Raw genomic sequence first — 19,894 nt, forward strand, 5'->3', positions numbered from 1 at the left:
ATCTAAAAAATTAGAAGAGACAAAATCATGATTTTACCTTAATCTAAATTGATAAAAGACTAAAAATACTACTGAGACTGAAAATTTACCCACCCACTCTGTTCCTTACTGGAGTTTCCATCTGTTCTCCTTTTATGTTTATTTCTTAAAAAAAAATACAATAACCTTTCTTTCTCATTTTTATTTATTTTATTTTAGAAAAAAAACTATATTTGTGGTTTTATTTTTTCAACTTGTTTTTTAAATGTTAATAAATCATTAACAAATAATTAACTATTAATAAATTGTTTTAAATTAAAAATAAAATTAATTTGATAAAAAAAAATATTATAGATTTATTAAATTTTTTCGAATTATGATCGATTGAATATAGTGTATATGTTTTGAGGATTAAAATTGTTATATATTATAGAGTTTCCTATCAAACAACCCATACTTCAATATTCTCTCTACCCTTCGTCATCTCTACTTCTTCTGCATCAGCAACTTATCTTCTGACGAAACAAGGCGTGATAAGATTTGGTTAACATCTTTGTCGACCCGTCCGCAGTTTAGTGTGCTACAAGAACATAATTCACATGAAGGACTTTATTTGCACCTTTTCCTATACGAAATGCATGTCAAGCTTCACATACTTGGAGCGAGCATGAAAACGGCGTTGACACTCGTATTGTGCTCCATACAAGCTTCACCCATATCAGAAAGCAAAGACTTGACCCACACCACTTCGAACACATCATCAACTACACTCTGATACTTGGCTTCTATCGTCGATCGCGCCACAGATTTTTGTCGTTCAGAGAGCTCCAAGACACCAGGTTACAACCCAAGAACACACAGTACTCGGAGGCAGAACGCCGATCGTCCACATTACTTGCCTAGTTAGCATCCGCAAATGCAGTCACACAACAAAACTCGAACAAATTAGAATCAAATAAAATCATAATATTATAAATATTTATAATTAAATTTAAACAGAAATTCTAACAACTCGACTTGATTGGAAAAAAATTTAAATTAAATTTGAGTTATAAAATAGGAATCGTCAACTCAAAATTTTTCTAACCCGACACGACGGATCGAACATTCACTCCTATATAGAAGTATCACCATGTAAGTTGGCAGTCCTTGCAAATTTATCACCTCAATTTAGCCTGCTTTTGAATCTTCTAAAGAAGTATGTTTTGGTATCTCTGAATGGGACTAGTATTTACTTTATAGTGTGGTATGCAGGGATTTAAATAGCGTTTGCGGTCACGTTTTCGGTCGCATCACGTTTATCACAGTTGCGGATATAATGTATGCTATTGCGAATATCGCGATCGTGAATTTTTTCGAATGAACTAATTTTTTTAATAAAAAACCAGTTTTTTTAAAAAAAAAAATAACGGAATAATAGTGGAATAACAGTCCGATATTGCCGCGATTAGCCGCAATCCGTTAAATTACGGACGCGATCCGCCTCTATTGGTGTGATCTCGCTTCACACTGTTATTTTCCGCGATTGTAATTTCGGACACCACCATGACCGTAATATAACGGCTACGATACCACTATTAAGCCGCTATTTGAAACCACGGTGGTATGCTATATATCACGATCCATAGATTTTTTGGCAGTCAGGGATAGATGTAGTGTGGTATTCTATATAGAAGAGCAATCATTAGCTTCTTGATTCTACCCAAAATCACAAATATCAACTTTTTAAATTTGAATTTAAAAGACTTTTTTCAGCTACCAATAACAACCACTCAGGCATTAATGAAATAAAAACCTTAGAAATCAAATGACTATAGTTCCTCTTTGCTTCCATGTCTTTTTTCTTCTTGTTTGGACTTCTCCAATCTCATGAATGCTTGCTTTCTTTCTTGTCTTTTTTTTTTATTAGACTAATTGCCCTGTCCATTCATGACAGCGATTTCTATATTAGTAATGCTGCTGTGTACTTTTGGAGGACATAAGCGCTGCTGCCTTAGCCTGGCTGGTGAAAGTGGATACGAAAGGCGTTTCTTGGAGGACGCAATAGGTCCCTTCTCAGGTGTTCCATTGGCTTCTAGTCCCAAGGGACTTTGCAACCTTGTCTTAGCTCTTGCGGACTCGGTTGGTATCATGTAACTTGGAAGCGATGGAGAGCTTCCAAGGCTCTCATTCTCATGCACTAAGGAGCCTGCAATGCTGTGTCTGCAGTTTCTTTCTGACTGCAAACTGGCTATGCTTCTTGTGTCATCGTCTGGACCAACCACACTGTTCCTAGGGCTAGGTGACTTCAGCTTTCGGGCAGGAGTGGAAGTTTGGTTTGCCTTCTGGCCGGCCTTTGGGGATTGCTTATCGAAGTTGAGTTGGAAACGAGCATAACCTTTGCTGATTTCTCTTCCAAAGTTGGCATGTGCACTCTTTACGGATGGCTGGTCATTGTTCTGTCCCTTCTCTATTGTGACATGACCCTCCCATGGTCGTGCTGCAATCCATCGTCCCAACCAACTCCAGCCCCACGAGGGATTATTTGGATCCATGAATAATGGATTCATAGATCTTGAAGCATCCTTCCAGGTTTGCTGCAAAAGAAGTGCAAGTGTCAGACAACATAATGCTACTTCCTCCCTCATCACCAACCTATGGAGAACTTTTAAGTTGTTATTACGGTTCATTCAATCATGTCACTTGATAGTGTTGTTAGCTCTCTCACTTGCACATACAAGTACTTGAACATGCGATGCTCTTAGTCATTCCGACCACATATATAAAATTCGAGGAAGAGGTCACCTGATGTGTAAATGAATATGCCATGGCCCTCTCTCTTCTCATAGCTGCCTTGTGCTTGCTAACTAAGCTCGCCTCGATTTGTTCCTTCGACTGCAGGCTGTCATCCCAGTCTTCCCCCATCTGTTTAAACATTTCAAAATCTACTGTCATTGGTCATTAGGACTAAGCCATTGTGGTAAATCAACACAATCGAATAGTTCTCCACCAATGGAAAGTGCTATGGTCACTTTTCCAATGAGAAAATAAGAGGTCGAATGAAATATATAATCATTTAGGAACTGAGCTTGACTGCAGTGACAGAAAGCAGTAAAACATTTGCTGTATGCTGTGCTGTTATATAATACCTAAATCAAGTATCTTATATGTGTGTTATGAAGATAACTCTAACTATAGGATCCTGTATATCAGAGAGAGAGAGGGGATTCACCTGCAAGTTCACAATCTCTTTTTCATGTTTCTGCAAGAGTTGCCTCTGAAGAACCTGATTTTCTTCGGTCATCCTGATTCTCCTAATTCGAACCTGACACTGCACGCGGGAAAGTGCGTGCATGCACCGGAGGGTACTCGCTGCTTGCCTTTTGAACATAGGCCCTTCCATCAATGATTTCAGCCTGATCAGTCCTTTTAAAGCATGCAATACCCTTTTAGCCTGAAAAGAATGAATCATATAAGCAAAGTTTTCAGAAATTATTAAGCAAACTCTATTTGATCAGAAAATAAGAATTTAGAATTGCAGCACATGCCAGGTAAACTCGGAAAGCAGTTTGAATTTTTATTGCTGCCACTTCCTCCTTAGAATTTCCAGCAAATTGACGTTGAACAACCTCAACAGAAGCTAGAGATGAAGCGGCAGGAGTGGCAACTGCCACAGGGTAAGCATGCTGCTTGCCTTGTTCGTCATCTGCTTTGATCGAACCAACTTCTTCCGGCTGAGGAGGGGACAACGTGACAGTTTCTAAAGTGGCTGCATTAGAACCGTTGGAATCAAAATGCACCTGCTTTTCCAAAAACTGTTATTTGGATATCTGAAAAAAATAGCAATAAAGAATATTGAAAAACCATTGAAGCTACAGGCAAATTCAGCTGAATGGCACTTCTCTAAACCTGGTTTTTTCCTCTCCTTAGACTTTGGGCTGAAGGCCTTCTTTAGGGAAGACAACCATTTTCCTTTGTTCCCCATCTTATCTTTCCTCAAGATAATCCTTTAAGAGACAAAACAAAAGAAAAAATGGTAATGGTTTTGGAAATTAACATTCTCCAACCAATATTCAAATACATGGTAATAACAGAAAACCATAAAGACATACAGGCAAAATCATGGGAGAAAAATTAATTATTATGTGCAAATTAGGAAAAATATTTTAAACAAAGCAGAACCTGACTGGAATATGGAAGAGAATAAAGTTTTTTTTAAAAAAAAAAACAGAAATCCAATGATCTATCATGTATGTCTGTTAGCATAGAAGAATGTAAACAAGTTGTCTACTGTTGAACATTTTCAATTCAAAAATAACTAAGCAAGTTTCCAAAGTTTCCTTCTTTCCTGGACTTTCTTCTCAATCAAGCAAAGCACAATAGGCCAAAACTTAAAAGGTTCTCAATGTAGATATAAAATGGCCTGTTTCTACCAAATTGGACACTACCCAGATTCTGAAAGAGAATCAGCAATAACAAGAAACAAAATTTCCATTCAGAAAGAAGCTAAAGAATGCATCTTTATATTGGTTTCCATGAAACAATGAGAGAGAAGAGAAGTACCTGAGATTGCAATTCCCAGATCTCGAAGAACTTGAAGGGTCCTGTATGTTCACAATACAAACAGGGAAGATATTAAAACAGAAACTTGAAAGGTTTTCACTCAATAGCTACCTCCTTTTGATATAAGAGAAGAAAGTAGAATATAAACAGATTTTTGACAAGTAGATTGAGACGATGAACAAGAAACAGCTGGTGTATTTTGCTACTGTGTCCCACTTCTTGGGGCCAAAATGCGACCACTTAATTCAACAGATTGCCAGCGTCTTCAGGATCATTATAATTTAATAATTATACATTGAAAAATAAAATAAATTCAAATACCTACACACTTGTATATACAGGAATGAGCACAGATTTTTATGTTATGGATCGAACTAATAATTTTTTAGGAGAGACCAACTTATTAAATTTTAGGTGAGGAAAATAAATTATCAACAAAAAATAAAAATAAAATTTCTATAATTTACGAGAATTCAAAATTTTCAGAAGACCATTATCCCACTTACCCTTCTTTAATCCATCCCTAAATACACTATTATTAATTTCGTTATTCATACTCTTAACTTAAATCAATGAATTAATTGTTACTTGTCATCAGATCAGATCAAACAATAAACTTTTATGAACTCATTTAGCATCCTCATTGGTTAAAGAGAATATTATTTTCCCTTAAGGTCTTAGGTTCAAGCTGCTATATCTATAGAGTGTATATACATTGCTAATGATTAAGAAAGATTCTGCACATACAGTATCATATAATCACATAGACTATTGAAAAAAAAATTATATAATTAATTTTTATACTCGAGCTTAAGTTGTAATAACAATGGAATCTCCATTAGCTTATTATTTAAGGATTGCTTAAATTATATGTGATTCATTGAGTTTCATTTGCTTGTTTTCATTAAAATCAAGTTGTTGAAACCCAATATATATATATATATATATATACCTAATCAATCAAATGGTGGTTATTACTAACCTAATCATTGCCCAATGAAAGACCACATCAACTCATTCATAATTTCTCCCTTGCTTCTTTTTAAAACCAAAATAAATATATAAAAATAATAATAAAGTCTAATCTAGTAATGTTTATGCATTAATTTATTTCAACCAAAGCATTATTGTACTTTAATTTTAGTATTTGTTAGGGTTAGAAGCTCAGGACCATGTTTGTTAGTAACAACCCTGCAACATTAGTATTATATATTTTCAACAATAAAAAACCTAAACCATTATATTATATTGGATTGGATTGACCATTTATTTTCAAGTTCCAAATAGGAAGACTTTTTTTATTAAAAATGGTCATTTGTTGAGATGCTTTAATAGGAATCATATTTTAAATCTTAAAATTTATTTTACATTAAAATAATTCTCTTTATTTCGAAAAATAAAAATTAGGAGTGAGAATTTGATCGAATTGAATGAAAAAAAATTGAACTACTCGATTTGATGTATTCTATTTTGAAATTCTCGTTCAATTTCAAATAAATTTTAAAAGAAGTTATATTAAAAAGAATAAGATTAAATTAAAATCTTGTTGATAGTGTGATTGAATTTCATACTAGAAAAAATAAAGGCTAAATATAGTCAAAAACTCTTTTAAAACAAAAGAATATCAAAATAAGATATTATAGTATGATAAATTTAATTTGATAATTTATTTTTTAAAGCCTTGAATCTATCATTTTTTACAAAAAATAATTTTTTATAAGTTTATATTTTTGTACTTTTTTGAAATTTTGAAGATTTTTTTTAATTTGTTGTTGAGAGGATAAATCTGCACATTTTCAAAATTTACATGGACATAAGGGTATTTACACTAATTTTCTATTTTCTATTTTTTTTACTTTATACAAATTATAAAATTCAACTTGATTTAAACTTGAAAATTAAATAATTTTAATAATTCAATTAAAAAATCAAAGAATTAAATTCAATTAACTTAATTTTTTTTTTAATTATAATCGAGTTTTTCCACCATATTCGGTGTCATCTTTATAAGTATCGATACTAAATGAATCAAATGGTCAAAATCATATTTTTACATATACATTATGGTTTAACCACTTGTAACAAGTTGGTGGACCTGTCCTCTAATTGAAAGTAGTCCCAATTCTGATTAAGATGATTACAAAAATCAATTGGATTAAATCCAAGTAATTCAATAATGGGAATATTAATTTCATTTCAATCTTTGATTAAATACGTCAGACAATGAGGATGTTTTGGCAGTATCTGTTGGCACAACTCCAATGGGTAAGTGCAGACGCCAAAGCATGATTTTGGAGCACTGGATTCCCTTTAACTTGGTCTCATCTTCTTGCACAATTTGTTTCACAAATTTGAGTGAATCCTGAACTCAGAAAACATTAAAAACATTGTTTAAGTTTGATGGAACATCTTATAGATTAACCCTTTACCTAATATCTGTCAAAAGTTCCCACTCATTGTCTTTATAAATGGCAGTTTGTCTAATCTCTACTGAACCATTTACTTTATGGAACTTATCACCAAACTATTAGAAAGTAGCCTAAATAGGGTTTTATAATGTATAGAGTGATTGGATCATATGTCCCCAAATTATAATCCTCATTTTAAATTGATCTTTAAAAAATTTGAATATTCCAATTTCATCCTCAAATATGTAATTAATTTCAACCATAGTTTAACCTAAGTTTTATTTTTTTCAAACATATAAAGATATAACTTGGTCTAAAGATTTTATTAACAAGGGATGTGATTAGAATATACATATAATTTGGGATGAAACTGGAATGTTAAAAATGTTTGGGGATAAAATTGGAATTTTCAAAAAATTTGGGGACCAATTTAGAATGAATGTCATAGTTTAGGGATGAAATTGAAATGTTCAAAAGTTTGAGGATAAATTTAGAATGATAGTCATAATTTAGGGCTAAAGTTAAAATATTTAAAAATTTAGAGACTATTTTAAAATTAGGGTCATGCTTTGAGGACATATAATGTTATTAACTCTGATGTATATAACAAACATGTAATGCGATGAACTCTGATGTATATAACAAACATGTAATGCGATTAACTATGATGTATATAACAAAAGGTATTTGTTTTAAGGTTGTAAAGTCTTATTCGGAGAAATATTTGCTTGCCTGGGAAGTGCCTTGGCCCGACGTGGGACGACCCCATCTCTCAGGGTCCCAAAGGATTGAACTGTTGAATGCAAAGCTCGATATATCGATGGGAGGTTTCGTCTCCGCTTTGGTTTCTGCATCTGTCTGGTTATTCATCTTCCTTAGATGCATCCTATAACGTGTGATGAATCACAAAAAGGTCCTTCGATCACAACTTTTTTCTTCTTTGATAGTAACGCCATTGGCCAAGTTCCAAACAACCTGCACATTGCCAAATTTGTATGTAGAGAGAATCTTATATATGCCCTGCAGGTAGTGTGAAACTTGTTTTCATAAGAAATATTGTACGAGGAAAGAATTAGGTGAGGAAACATACCCGATCCGTCTGAGTTCTTCGAAGAAATCGAGATCGTAAACATTGGAGTGTCCAGCGAAATGAACTATCCCACTCAGCTTGTGGTGCTCAATGTGCTTCAATGCAACATTCTGTTGATGGTTTAGCTCTGCTTCGTGGTCTGTGAAATTCTCCTTGGACACCAAATGCCTAAACATAATGCCTGTTTTCCTAAGTATTTCCGATACCTCGTTCGACTCCGATTGGCCTTCCACGACGATCCACAACAACGGTTGAGGAACCAGGCGTATAGTATTCGCTAGCCTCCTCAAGAACACACCTTGAAACTCGTCTCTGGTGCTGGTTGGTGTAACAACAATTAACAGTCTCCTGGATAGTAGCTTGACTTCATGGTCCACTTGTTTCGAACTCTCTAGCTCATTAGACATTTCCGGAACTGGAACCGGAACCGGAGTTTCGTCTCTCAAACTCCGGTTAACGTTACTGCTATGTACCACTGATTGGTTCACAGGATGAGACGAAGCCTGTGATTTATTATGGGTTGCAACAACATGGGTAGAAAAAAACAGAATCCTTACGGTTGGAGCAAAGCCTGTGAAGAAGCCCATAACGAAACATATGGAGAAATGAACAATGGCTTTCTTCCATAGCTGAACTTTCTTCTTTGATCTCTCAGCAGAACCCATCCTATGAGTAAAAATGGAATATTTGAGGTCTGAAAACAGAGGGAGGGGAATTTAAAAGACAAATGGTGGTTGTCCCTCCCTTGAGGTAAAAGGAAATCATGGGGAGGAAAAGATACAGAGACGAGGGGGTTGAGTTGCTGTCTCACACCAAATAGTTGTTGGGATGGAACCCATCAACTAAATTTTATTGCAAAAACAATTCATTCTGTCATTACCATTTTAGGTTAAAACAATTAAATATTATTTTAAAAAACGATTATGACTTTATTTTGAAAAAATCGGTGATTTTGAATGATTGAAATTTACATTTTTTACAAATACATCTTTTAATTGAAAAAAAAACTAAATTTAAAAAGCCAAAAAGACGATGAAGATGTAGACACATTTTCTAAAGTTCAATAACACAATTTGAAACAGATTAATGTTTCTTATAGATTTTAAAATACATGATCAAAATCTTAAACAAATAAAATCAATCTTACAATTTAATACCTTTTTCAAAACCTTGCAATCATTTTCGTAATATGTAAACCCTGGTTAGGAACCTCACAAAGCAATCATCCAAACACAACTGAGTGGAAAATTGATCTTCTAGAGCATATATATGATACCAGGAAGCTTCAGTTTGGACACAAAAGGAAGATTCAGTTGTCTTCCAATAATTTACTGTAATATTGCCAAAAAAATAAAAAAGATGAATAAAAATATAATTATCACACTATAACTGTTTAAAAGCACATCTGATAAGCAAGACAATATGCAAGCAAACCACGACAGTTAACGAAAGTTTGAACCATAACAAGATAACCTTAAAGCATATTAAAAGTTGTCCAAAAAGCTAAACTTCCACATAAATAGTAAATGCTTAAATAAAAACTACGACAAAAATGGTAACACCATCTCTCAAATCCAACAGCTCATTTCTTCTTGGCAGCAGACTTGGTGACCTTGGCACCGGTTGGGTCCTTCTTCTCGACACTCTTGATGACACCAACAGCCACAGTCTGACGCATGTCCCTGACTGCAAAACGTCCCAATGGTGGGTACTCGGAGAAGGTTTCCACAACCATGGGCTTGGTCGGAACCATCTTCACCATTCCGGCGTCTCCATTCTTCAAGAACTTGGGCTCCTTCTCAAGCTCCTTGCCAGATCGTCTGTCAATCTTGGTCAACAGTTCAGCAAATTTGACGGCAATGTGGGAGGTATGGCAATCAAGGACGGGAGCATATCCGTTTCCAATCTGACCAGGATGGTTCATGATGATGACCTGAGAGGTGAAGTTGGCAGCTTCCTTGGCAGGATCGTCCTTTGAGTTTGACGCAACATAACCACGCTTGAGATCCTTGACTGCAACGTTCTTGACATTGAACCCAACATTGTCACCAGGGAGAGCCTCCGGGAGGGATTCATGGTGCATCTCAACAGACTTAACTTCAGTGGTCAGACCAGTGGGACCAAAAGTCACAACCATACCAGGCTTAAGGACACCAGTCTCAACACGACCAACAGGAACAGTTCCAATACCACCAATCTTGTAGACATCCTGAAGTGGGAGACGAAGTGGCTTGTCTGAGGGCCTCTTGGGCTCATTGATCTGGTCAAGAGCCTCGAGGAGGGTGGGACCCTTGTACCAGTCAAGATTGGTAGACCTCTCAATCATGTTGTCACCCTCAAAACCAGAGATAGGAACAAATGGGATCTTCTCAGGATTGTAGCCAACCTTCTTAAGATAAGAAGAGACTTCCTTAACAATTTCATCGTACCTTGCCTTGGAGTACTTCGGAGTAGTGGCATCCATCTAAACCAAACAATAATTAAAAAAAAATCAGTTCAGTTCAGTTCAGTCCCCAAAAGTTGCATCCATTGACAATAGAATACGATATAATAATAAAATAACAGACAAGTTGAGAAGCTCACCTTGTTGCAGCAAATCACTGCTTGACACCAAGCGTAAATGCAAGCAAAGCATGCTCACGGGTCTGACCATCCTTGGAGATACCGGCTTCAAAACCACCAGTGGTTGAGTCAATAATGAGAACGGCGCAGTCTGCCTGTGAGGTACCAGTAATCATGTTCTTGATAAAGTCACGGTGTCCAGGGGCATCAATTACAGTGCAGTAGTATTTTGTGGTCTCAAACTTCCACAAGGCAATATCAATGGTAATACCACGTTCACGCTCGGCCTTAAGCTTGTCAAGCACCCAGGCATACTTGAATGACCTTTTGTTCATTTCAGCAGCCTCCTTCTCGAACCTCTCAATCACACGCTTGTCAATACCACCTAGTTTGTAGATCAAGTGACCAGTGGTGGTGGACTTCCCAGAGTCGACATGGCCAATGACCACAATGTTGATGTGAATCTTTTCTTTACCCATTTTGAAACTGCAGAGAGAATGAAAAATCAACAACATATTCATATAACATATCAAAACTTGAATATATTTCAACTACACTAACAACAATACGAATTAGATAAAAAAAATACAAAATAAGAAAAACAAAGCTGCCATACAATTATAGTAAAGATTTTCACTAGGAATAATAGAACTTCAGATAACAAAATGCATAGCTAAATAGATTCAACATCCAACGGGATTCGTACCCAGGTCATCAACAAAAGTGAAGTTCTTTTCACTTAATTACAGATCTTAACATTTCCTTTGAGATTCAAAACATATAAGCCTAAGAGAGGATGATCGTTGACCATTTAGGTCGTCTTTGATAACAAATTCCCCCTAGGCTGTATTTGCTTCCATAGATCGATGGTCACATGAGCTGTTTTCTCAGAAAACATATTTTGAAATTTTAAAATCACTGAATTCTAGAAAAAGATAGATCCAAAAAATCTACGAACATGTGGAATGAAACAAAAGAAAAAGAAAATCAGATCCACTACTACACAAAAGAAGAGAATCATGTGAGCAAAACGGATCAAATCAGAATCATTTTGTACAAATCAGACAGAGTAAAGTAAAATAACTTAATTAAAAAAAATACTCAAATAAGATAAAGAAATGAACTGAATCATCATCTAGTAACCATTAAGATGATATTTTTCTTCCAAAACAAAGCAACATAATAAGAATAAAGTGATAATTAACAAAAGGAGTGATACCTGTAAACTAAATAATGGAATCTTTGAGATTCGCTTCACCTAAAGCCCCCTCGTAGCAGCAGAAGAGAGCGTTAAGATCAAGCAAAAGAGTTGTAGAGCTGCCTCCTTAAGCTTAAGTAGCCAAGCTCTGAGCTCATTTTCAGCTAGGGTTTCTTTCCTGGCCGTCGGATTAAAGACAATCCAAGGGCCAACATTCGACAACTCGCCATCAGCCATTAGAGGGTTTTCCGATATTTTCTCCAAGATTTGACTGTAATACCCTTATCACTTCTGCAAAATAACACGAGACTCCTTAAACAACTTTCACCCTCTTTCTTAAACCTTAAAGTTTGATACGTCTTAGACTAAATGTAAATTCCAACTTAAATTTCTTAGACTAAACGATCCATCTAGTTTCTATTTATGGGAATCAAAAAATTAAACTGAATCATAGTAGACATGCAAGTTTCATGGGAAAGAAAAATACTATAGTTTTACCCAGAAAGTGGCGGCTTAGTGATTTGCAAATGTTTGACGGGGAGGGTTCATGTATGCGGTTTTCGTGGATCATGTCTTTGGGGTTTGCTCTTAACCAGATCATCTTCATGGAAGCACACACCAAGAAATTAATTTAAAAAAAACTATGCAGCTTCTCCGAGACAAGTGAAAGATAATTATTAAAAGAAAAATAAATTAGAGACGATGTTAAGAGGATTGTTTATAGAGCGATGGAATCAAAAGAAAATTCAATCCCAAATGCAAAGTGAAGTCAATTCTTTAACGAGATAAAATGCTTAAAATCCGATTGGGCCGTTAGCATATATGATATCTCCAAACTCAACTTATCAAACTTGTTGAATTAAATCCAAAATATAGAAGCCCAAAGTTTTTAATAAAGGGTAAATTACACGAATGGTCTCCAATTATAGGATTTTACTTTATTAAGTCCTCTGACTATAGGGCACTATTTTGTTGAGTCCCTCAACTATTAAAAGTTACAAAATGGTCACTCGACTATTCATATGTTCTAAAATCGTCATTTTCCTTTAGAAATTGATGTCCGTCTGAGCTAGAAGTTAACTTGTTGATTGGGATATGATAAATTATATGTTAATGATGTCTATTAGCAGCGTTTTCGCTTTCAAGCACTGGCTCAACGACATAATGTTTCAAGCACTAGCTTGATGACATAATGCAAACAAAGACTCGATCCACAAAATATAGCTCAAACAGTTATGAGATCAGATTTTATCATATTTCAGTGAGCAAGTTAACGATTAGCTTAAAGGGTCGTTAATTTTTTAACGAAAAATGATGAATTTAGAATATATTTGTTGGATATATGAACTGCAAAACTACACCGTTAGCACTGACTGGAAATATAAACAGTAATTAAAAGGAACAAATTCGTAAATCGTGTCGTGGCAAAAACCACTGCCTTAGAAACGAATTCGCCCCGATGTGTGTAATCGCTGCAGTAGGCAGACCGTCCCCCGAGGTTAACACGGTCGCTTTGAATTCTGTACACCCGAAACCGGAGTGGACTGCTGGTGGTATTGCTCTTCTGATTGGAAAGCACTCATAGAGAACTCACAGAGAGAACTGTAGAAAACACTTTTGTAAGTGAATTGTGAATGTTTGAGAGTGAGTTGAGAAGTTGAATATAGCCCTCTATTTATAGGCTAGAAATAGGGTTAAAATCGTCCATAAAATTTCAGGATTAAATCTATTCTTTTGTAACAACTGAAACGTCTAGATGAACCTGACTAAAAAATAATCCTGGTTCATTGCATCATTGTTCAGTTGTTATAACTCCCAAAATTATATCATGTAACCCATGGAATTAAATCAAATAACTATTGTAACTCCTGATATTAACAGCTTGTCTCCTCTATACAAAGCTGAAAATCAGTCCAGATACATCTTAACGTTTTTGATTTAATTTAGGAAAAGCTGTTTAATTTCTGATAACTCTCATAAACCAGCTGTTATCATTTGAAATTAAACAGTCCTCAGCAGCCTATAAATATCAGTTGAAATCTTTCACATTTTTCCATTTATTTCTTTCAAAGAGAAATTCCTCAAGAATTTTCTCTAAAAAGATAGTATCCGCGCGGACGTGTCGGAGACACGTATTACCACGACCACGACCACGAGCCGAGTCGTGCCGTGCCGAGACGGATAGAAGGCGGCTGTGCGCGAGAGTCCCCCTTATTCTCTATCACTCAACAAGGAAGTGGGAAAGCCAAACCTTAAATACCATTCCCAACAGTGTTTCCAATACTATGTGGGATTGAGCATTACCAACATTCCCCCACTAATGCGAAAGAAATCTTCTGAAACTCGAAAACAAACTTTCCAGAAGAGCAATAGCGAGATTAGTTGCTTAAGCACTAGTGAACGTATCTGGAAATAGTACATAGTGACGATGAGCAATCCTTCTCTTAGATAAGTAAAACTAGTCTGGAACTTTCTAAGATGAGGGTAAACTCATAACACACAACTAACCCCTTCATCCACCTGAGTCCTCGATGTGTAAGATATATATATATATACAAAGTATATATTTGGCCATCTTACCTCAGGATTCTAGTAAGTGTGCTAGAAAAATGGCCCAACATTTTTCATAGAAGGCGGCTAACCCTTCTCACTTACATAGGTTATTTCATCAAGTTTATCTCAACATAAACCACCCTTTAAAAAGGGATATGAAATAATTAAGAGCTTTTATAATAGCTCAACCTCACAAAGGGTATGATAACTTTCTTCAAGTTCATTATTAATGAACCACCCAAACTCTGGGCTAAGAAGTCATTAAGAATAAATATTCACCCTCATTTATCGGTAAATTCAATAAGTCCTTCTCACTAGAACCATCCAAATACTTGGATTTGAATTTATTAAGAGTTTAACAAACTCAACCTTTCTGCCGGTAAGTTCATCATTTCCTACCCACTCACTCTGGGTTATGAACTTATTAAGAATAGATATTCAGCCAAAATCGGTAAATTCATCAAGTCTTGTTGTCTTTCTCGTATTTCTCGTAGATAGCGAGAGCGGCGGTGACAGTTGCTAAGGCATCATCATTGAGGACCACATCCGCATCATTATTGGCAGCTGGGGTTGGCGGCATGGTAGGTGGTGGCTTGAGCAGCACGTAGTCAAGATCAAGCTGCTCGAAGAATATCAGGATTCTTTGGGACCACCTTCTATAATTCTTTCCATCAAGTGCATTGAGCTTGGAAAGATCGGGGATTAGTTTGCTCAAAGGTGTTGTCATGATTGCAGTATATGGAATTCGTTTCTAAATTGTTGGATATATGAACTGCAAAACTACACTGTTAGCACTGACTGGAAATATAAACAGTAATTAAAAGAAACAAATTCGTAAACCGTGTCATGGCAAAAATCACTGCCTTAGAAACGAATTCGCCCCGATGTGTGTAATCGCTGCAGTAGGCGGACCGTCCCCCGAGGTTAACACGGTCGCTCCGAATTCCGTACACCCGAAACCGGAGTGGATTGCTGGTGGTATTGCTCTTTTAATTGGAAAGCACTCAGAGAGAACTCACAGAGAGAACTGTAGAAAACACTTTTGTAAGTGAATTGTGAATGTTTGAGAGTGAGTTGAAAAGATGAATATAACCCTCTATTTATAGGCTAGAAATAGGGTTAAAATCGTCCATAAAATTTCAGGATTAAATCTATTCTTTTGTAACAGCTGAAACATCTAGATGAACCTGACTAAAAAATAGTCCAGGTTCATTGCATCATTGTTCAGTTGTTATAACTCCTGAAATTATATCATGTAACCCATGGAATTAAATCAAATAACTCCTGTAACTCCTGATATTAACAGCTTGTCTCCTTTGTACAAAGCTGGAAATCAGTCCAAATACATCTTAACGTTTTTGATTTAATTTAGGAAAAACTATTTAATTTCTGATAACTCTCATAAACCAGCTGTTATCATTTGAAATTAAACAGTCCTCAGCAGCCTATAAATATCAGTTGAAATCTTTCACATTTTTTCATTTGTTTCTTTCAAAGAGAAATTCCTCAAGAATTTTCTCTAAAAAGATAGTGTCCGCGGACGTGTCGAAGACACATATTACCACGACCACGAGCCGAGCCGAGACGAGACAGACGGACGGCGGCGGCGGTGCGCGAGAGTCTCCCTTGTTCTCTATCACTCAACAAGGAAGTGGGAAAGCCAAGTCTTAAATACCATTCCCAATAGTGTTTCCAATACTATGTGAGATTGAGCATTACCAACAATATTAATAGTCGAGTGACTATTTTGTAACTTTTAATAGTCGAATGACTCAACAAAGTAGCATCTTATAGTCAGCGGACCATTTTGTAATTTTCAATAGTCGAGCGACTCAATAAAGAAACACTTTATAGTCGGGGGCCATTTGTACACTTTACCCTTTAATAAGTTGGATATGTCATAATACTAAAATTAGCCCTCCAATATTTACCATAATGGTCATTTTTTCTCTATATTTTTTTTAGCATTTTGGCCACCAACGTCTAATTTTAGGTAAAAATATCTCTAATTTTTTACTAAATATTCACTTTGACCCTTATTCTTTTATTCTAAAGCATTTTGACCCCCAATGTTTCATTCTAGGATAAAGAAATCCCTATTTTGGAGAGTTAAATGTTTGTTAACCAATGATTTCAATCCGTGGAAGGGCCTTTTTGCCCCAAAATAAGACGTTACGAGTCAAAATGCTCAAAAAAATATGGACCAAAATGATCATTTTGATTAATATTGGGGCTATTATTGGTATTATGTTATTGTATATTGATAAACTTTTTATGTAAAATTGATATTGTTAGATGTTTTTTTATTAATTCGGAGTGAATACAATATAATATATGATCAAAGACTCTCAACCATTTGACATTAAACAGTCATACATCCCTACATACATGGTACGTGAACCCAAAACTTCAAAGAATAATAACGATTCTTTAATCACTGAGGTCGCTTAGTTAATACGATAAAGATTTTTTTAAGTTTAATATATGAATTAATACTTAATGTATATTGTTTTTCACTTTAATCTGATACTTTTTTTTTTGTTTCAGACATAACGTAATTTTTTATATTAATAAAAAATAAGTGTCTAAATTATTCTTTTGACGAACATTAGGTGCCTAAAGAATTTTTCGCTCAAAGTAGATGCTTAATATTTTTTCTCTGTTATAATTTTAAGTGTCTATAGCATTAAAAAAGATTGTTATTTAACAATGTCACGTTTATATTTTTTTTGAATTTTTCTATTTAAAAAACTTAAGGATATTAGTAATTTAAGAAATTCAATTCCTTTATATTGCAAAAGAAACTTGAAATTCTAAAAGTCTTCGTTCTAACTTTCATGTCGTCGTCCATCACTAGTCACATTTACCATCATCGAACGGCCACTCACATGTCGTCAGACCTCTATTGTCGAATATTCATTTTGTCGTCGTCTCAATCCCTCTAAATCTATAAATTCTTAAACTTAAATTCTTAAACCTAATACTAAAATTAATAACTCTATTACTAAATTTATCATTGGAATTAGATTGATTGAAGCATGTGGATGACATGGAAGTGATTCGTAAGCAAGAGGGGAGGATTTGGCCAGAGATGAGGGAGGGAAATTTGCGCAGAGGTAGGGGTTTGCACGGGGAGGGGGAAACTTTTCTTTTTACAAAATACAATTAAAAATATTTTTTAATATTTTAAAATAAAAAATTCTGAAAAAGATAACATTTGATTCCACTCAATAACTTAAACGTTGATTGTCTTTTAGTTAGATTCATATTTATATTCGATGTGGTAATAATGTATAAGAACATCCATTAAATGTTTTTTTGTTTAACAGTATTCATTCATCATTTGTAAAAGGGCACCCTATTAAATTCGACTGCATTCTTAAAGGCATAATAATGAAAATAATCCAAACGTTTACATAAATATTCATTTTACTTTTTTAATAATTTATTCTAATATTTTAATTTTTGGTCAAAACAAATTTTATTATATGAAAATTGTTTGTTGACTAATAATCAACTCATATTACTGAGATGACATATGTTACATCGTTAAAAATAATAATGTAATTCGTGTCACATCATCAAAATTAATAACGTAGCATGTATCATGTCAACAATCATACACACGTAAAAAAAATTACATCAACTATATGGATTGAAACGTTATTAACTACATGGTTTATTTGAATGTCAAGGCTTAAACTCGAAGGTTAGCTACCTTATTATGAATTATCATCTCCTTTAGCACCGTGTTCAAATCACGTTTAATCTCAATGTTGTAAGCCATCTCAAAATATTTATGGCTTCAAAAAAAATCATAGTTGTGAAGTTTATTGACGACTCATCTCATTTAATTCAAACGGAGAATTGTAATCGATTAATATGGTGAACCGAAGAAAATAATATATAACGTGAAGAGATATTGAGAAAGAAAAAAGAGAATTCATAATCCATTCTTCATCCATATATAGTAATTTGTATACTGATATTTGATGTTAATGTCATGTCTAAGGTTATAATTATTATTCGTAAACTGATAAATATAACCGTCAAATATCATATAATATTTACTGCTAGTAATCTCCATCGCTTTTACTGCTCTACTTCTTGTAGAAGGAAAAATATAGTTTAATAATAAGTTATCATAGAAAAGTACAGGTAGAACTCATTTTCTCTTAATAACAATTATTGTTAAATTTTAATTAATGGAGATATTTAATCTAACGGTTAGTGCACTAATTCCCTTATTATCTTAGGATCGATTTCCTCTTTCCTTCTATAAAATTTTCAATTCGATGGTATAAATAAAACCGATCCCATAATTAAGTCTCATTATTGAAGTGGATTATGGACTACCCAAATCAAAATATCGAACGGTCAACTGATTCTTTACGAAATCCTTGTCCGAGACATAATTACAATGTTACTTTTATTTGAAAATGTCACACACAAATGTAAACGTTTTGGGATGTTTTATTTTATTGGGTAAAGTATACAAATGGACCTCGATTATAAGGTGTTATTTTATTCAGTCTACTGACTATTAAAAGTTATGAAATGATTCCTGGATTATAGGGTACTGTTTTGTTGAGTCTCCCGACTATTAAAAGTTACAAAATGATCACCCATGCTATTCATATGTTCCAAACTCATACTTTTTTGTTAAAAAGTTAACGACAGTCTGAGCTAGACATTAACATGTTGACTGTGATATGATAAAATATAATCTCAAAATCTCAAACAACTATCATATATCAATCAACATGTTAACGTCTAACTTAGATCATTTTTTTAACAAAAAAGGACGAGTTTGGTACATATAAATAGTCGGGTAACTATTTTGTAACTTTTAACAGTCGAATGATTTAACAAAAAAATATCTTATAATTAGTTGATTATTTTATAACATTTAATAGTCAAAAGATGAGGGAATCATTTGTATACTTTAATTATTTTATTCTATTTTTAACACTGTCGGTAACATGTCCAGATACAATGATCAATCCACGTTGGGAATATTCAGGTTTAAGAATCCTATTATAGGAAATGTCACCTAATCACTATTTATGATATTTCACATTAGTCCCTAAAAGATTCTGGGTAAAACTATCTATTTGATCCTCTATTCATTTTAATCCTCAGAAATAAGCAACCAACGTCCATGATTTGTAATAATAAATAATAACACATTAAGATTACACATAAAATTGAGGTGCAATGAAGATAGTCTCAAAATTGCAATTCCCAAGGCAGTGTGGGACTAGAATGCAAAGAATCTGAATATAAATTTGGCATTCTACAGAGGTTGACAAGTGGTGCCAATTGACGAATCGTCTGAGTTCTGAAATTCTGACATTTTTGCAGTTTACCCGAGTTGGAATCGGGCTTCCCTTGTTTCTCTCTTATTAACTGTTTTTATTTTTCCTCTTATCTTCTCCGTTGGTATGCATCTTTCAACTCTCCCTCTACCACTCTTCATCACATTCGCAAAAACTCTCTTGTATTTTTCTCTTTTATTTTTCCTCTATCATCTTCTCCGTTAACTTCAGGATATAGCTGCTT

General features: G+C 34.4%; 3 pseudogenes; all 3 read right to left on the reverse strand.

Moving 5' to 3' along the window:
• Positions 1-1,743: 1,743 nt before the first annotated feature.
• On the reverse strand, positions 1,744-4,779 carry LOC120146718 (annotated as a pseudogene).
• Positions 4,780-6,685: 1,906 nt separating this feature from the next.
• Positions 6,686-8,725, reverse strand: LOC120146716 (annotated as a pseudogene).
• A 717-nt stretch (positions 8,726-9,442) lies between these two features.
• Positions 9,443-11,900, reverse strand: LOC120146715 (annotated as a pseudogene).
• Positions 11,901-19,894: the final 7,994 nt, after the last annotated feature.

The sequence above is a fragment of the Hibiscus syriacus genome, unplaced genomic scaffold (genome assembly GCF_006381635.1).
Source record: "Hibiscus syriacus cultivar Baekdansim isolate YM2019G1 unplaced genomic scaffold, ASM638163v2 tig00110931_pilon, whole genome shotgun sequence".
Classification (NCBI taxonomy): domain Eukaryota; kingdom Viridiplantae; phylum Streptophyta; class Magnoliopsida; order Malvales; family Malvaceae; genus Hibiscus; species Hibiscus syriacus.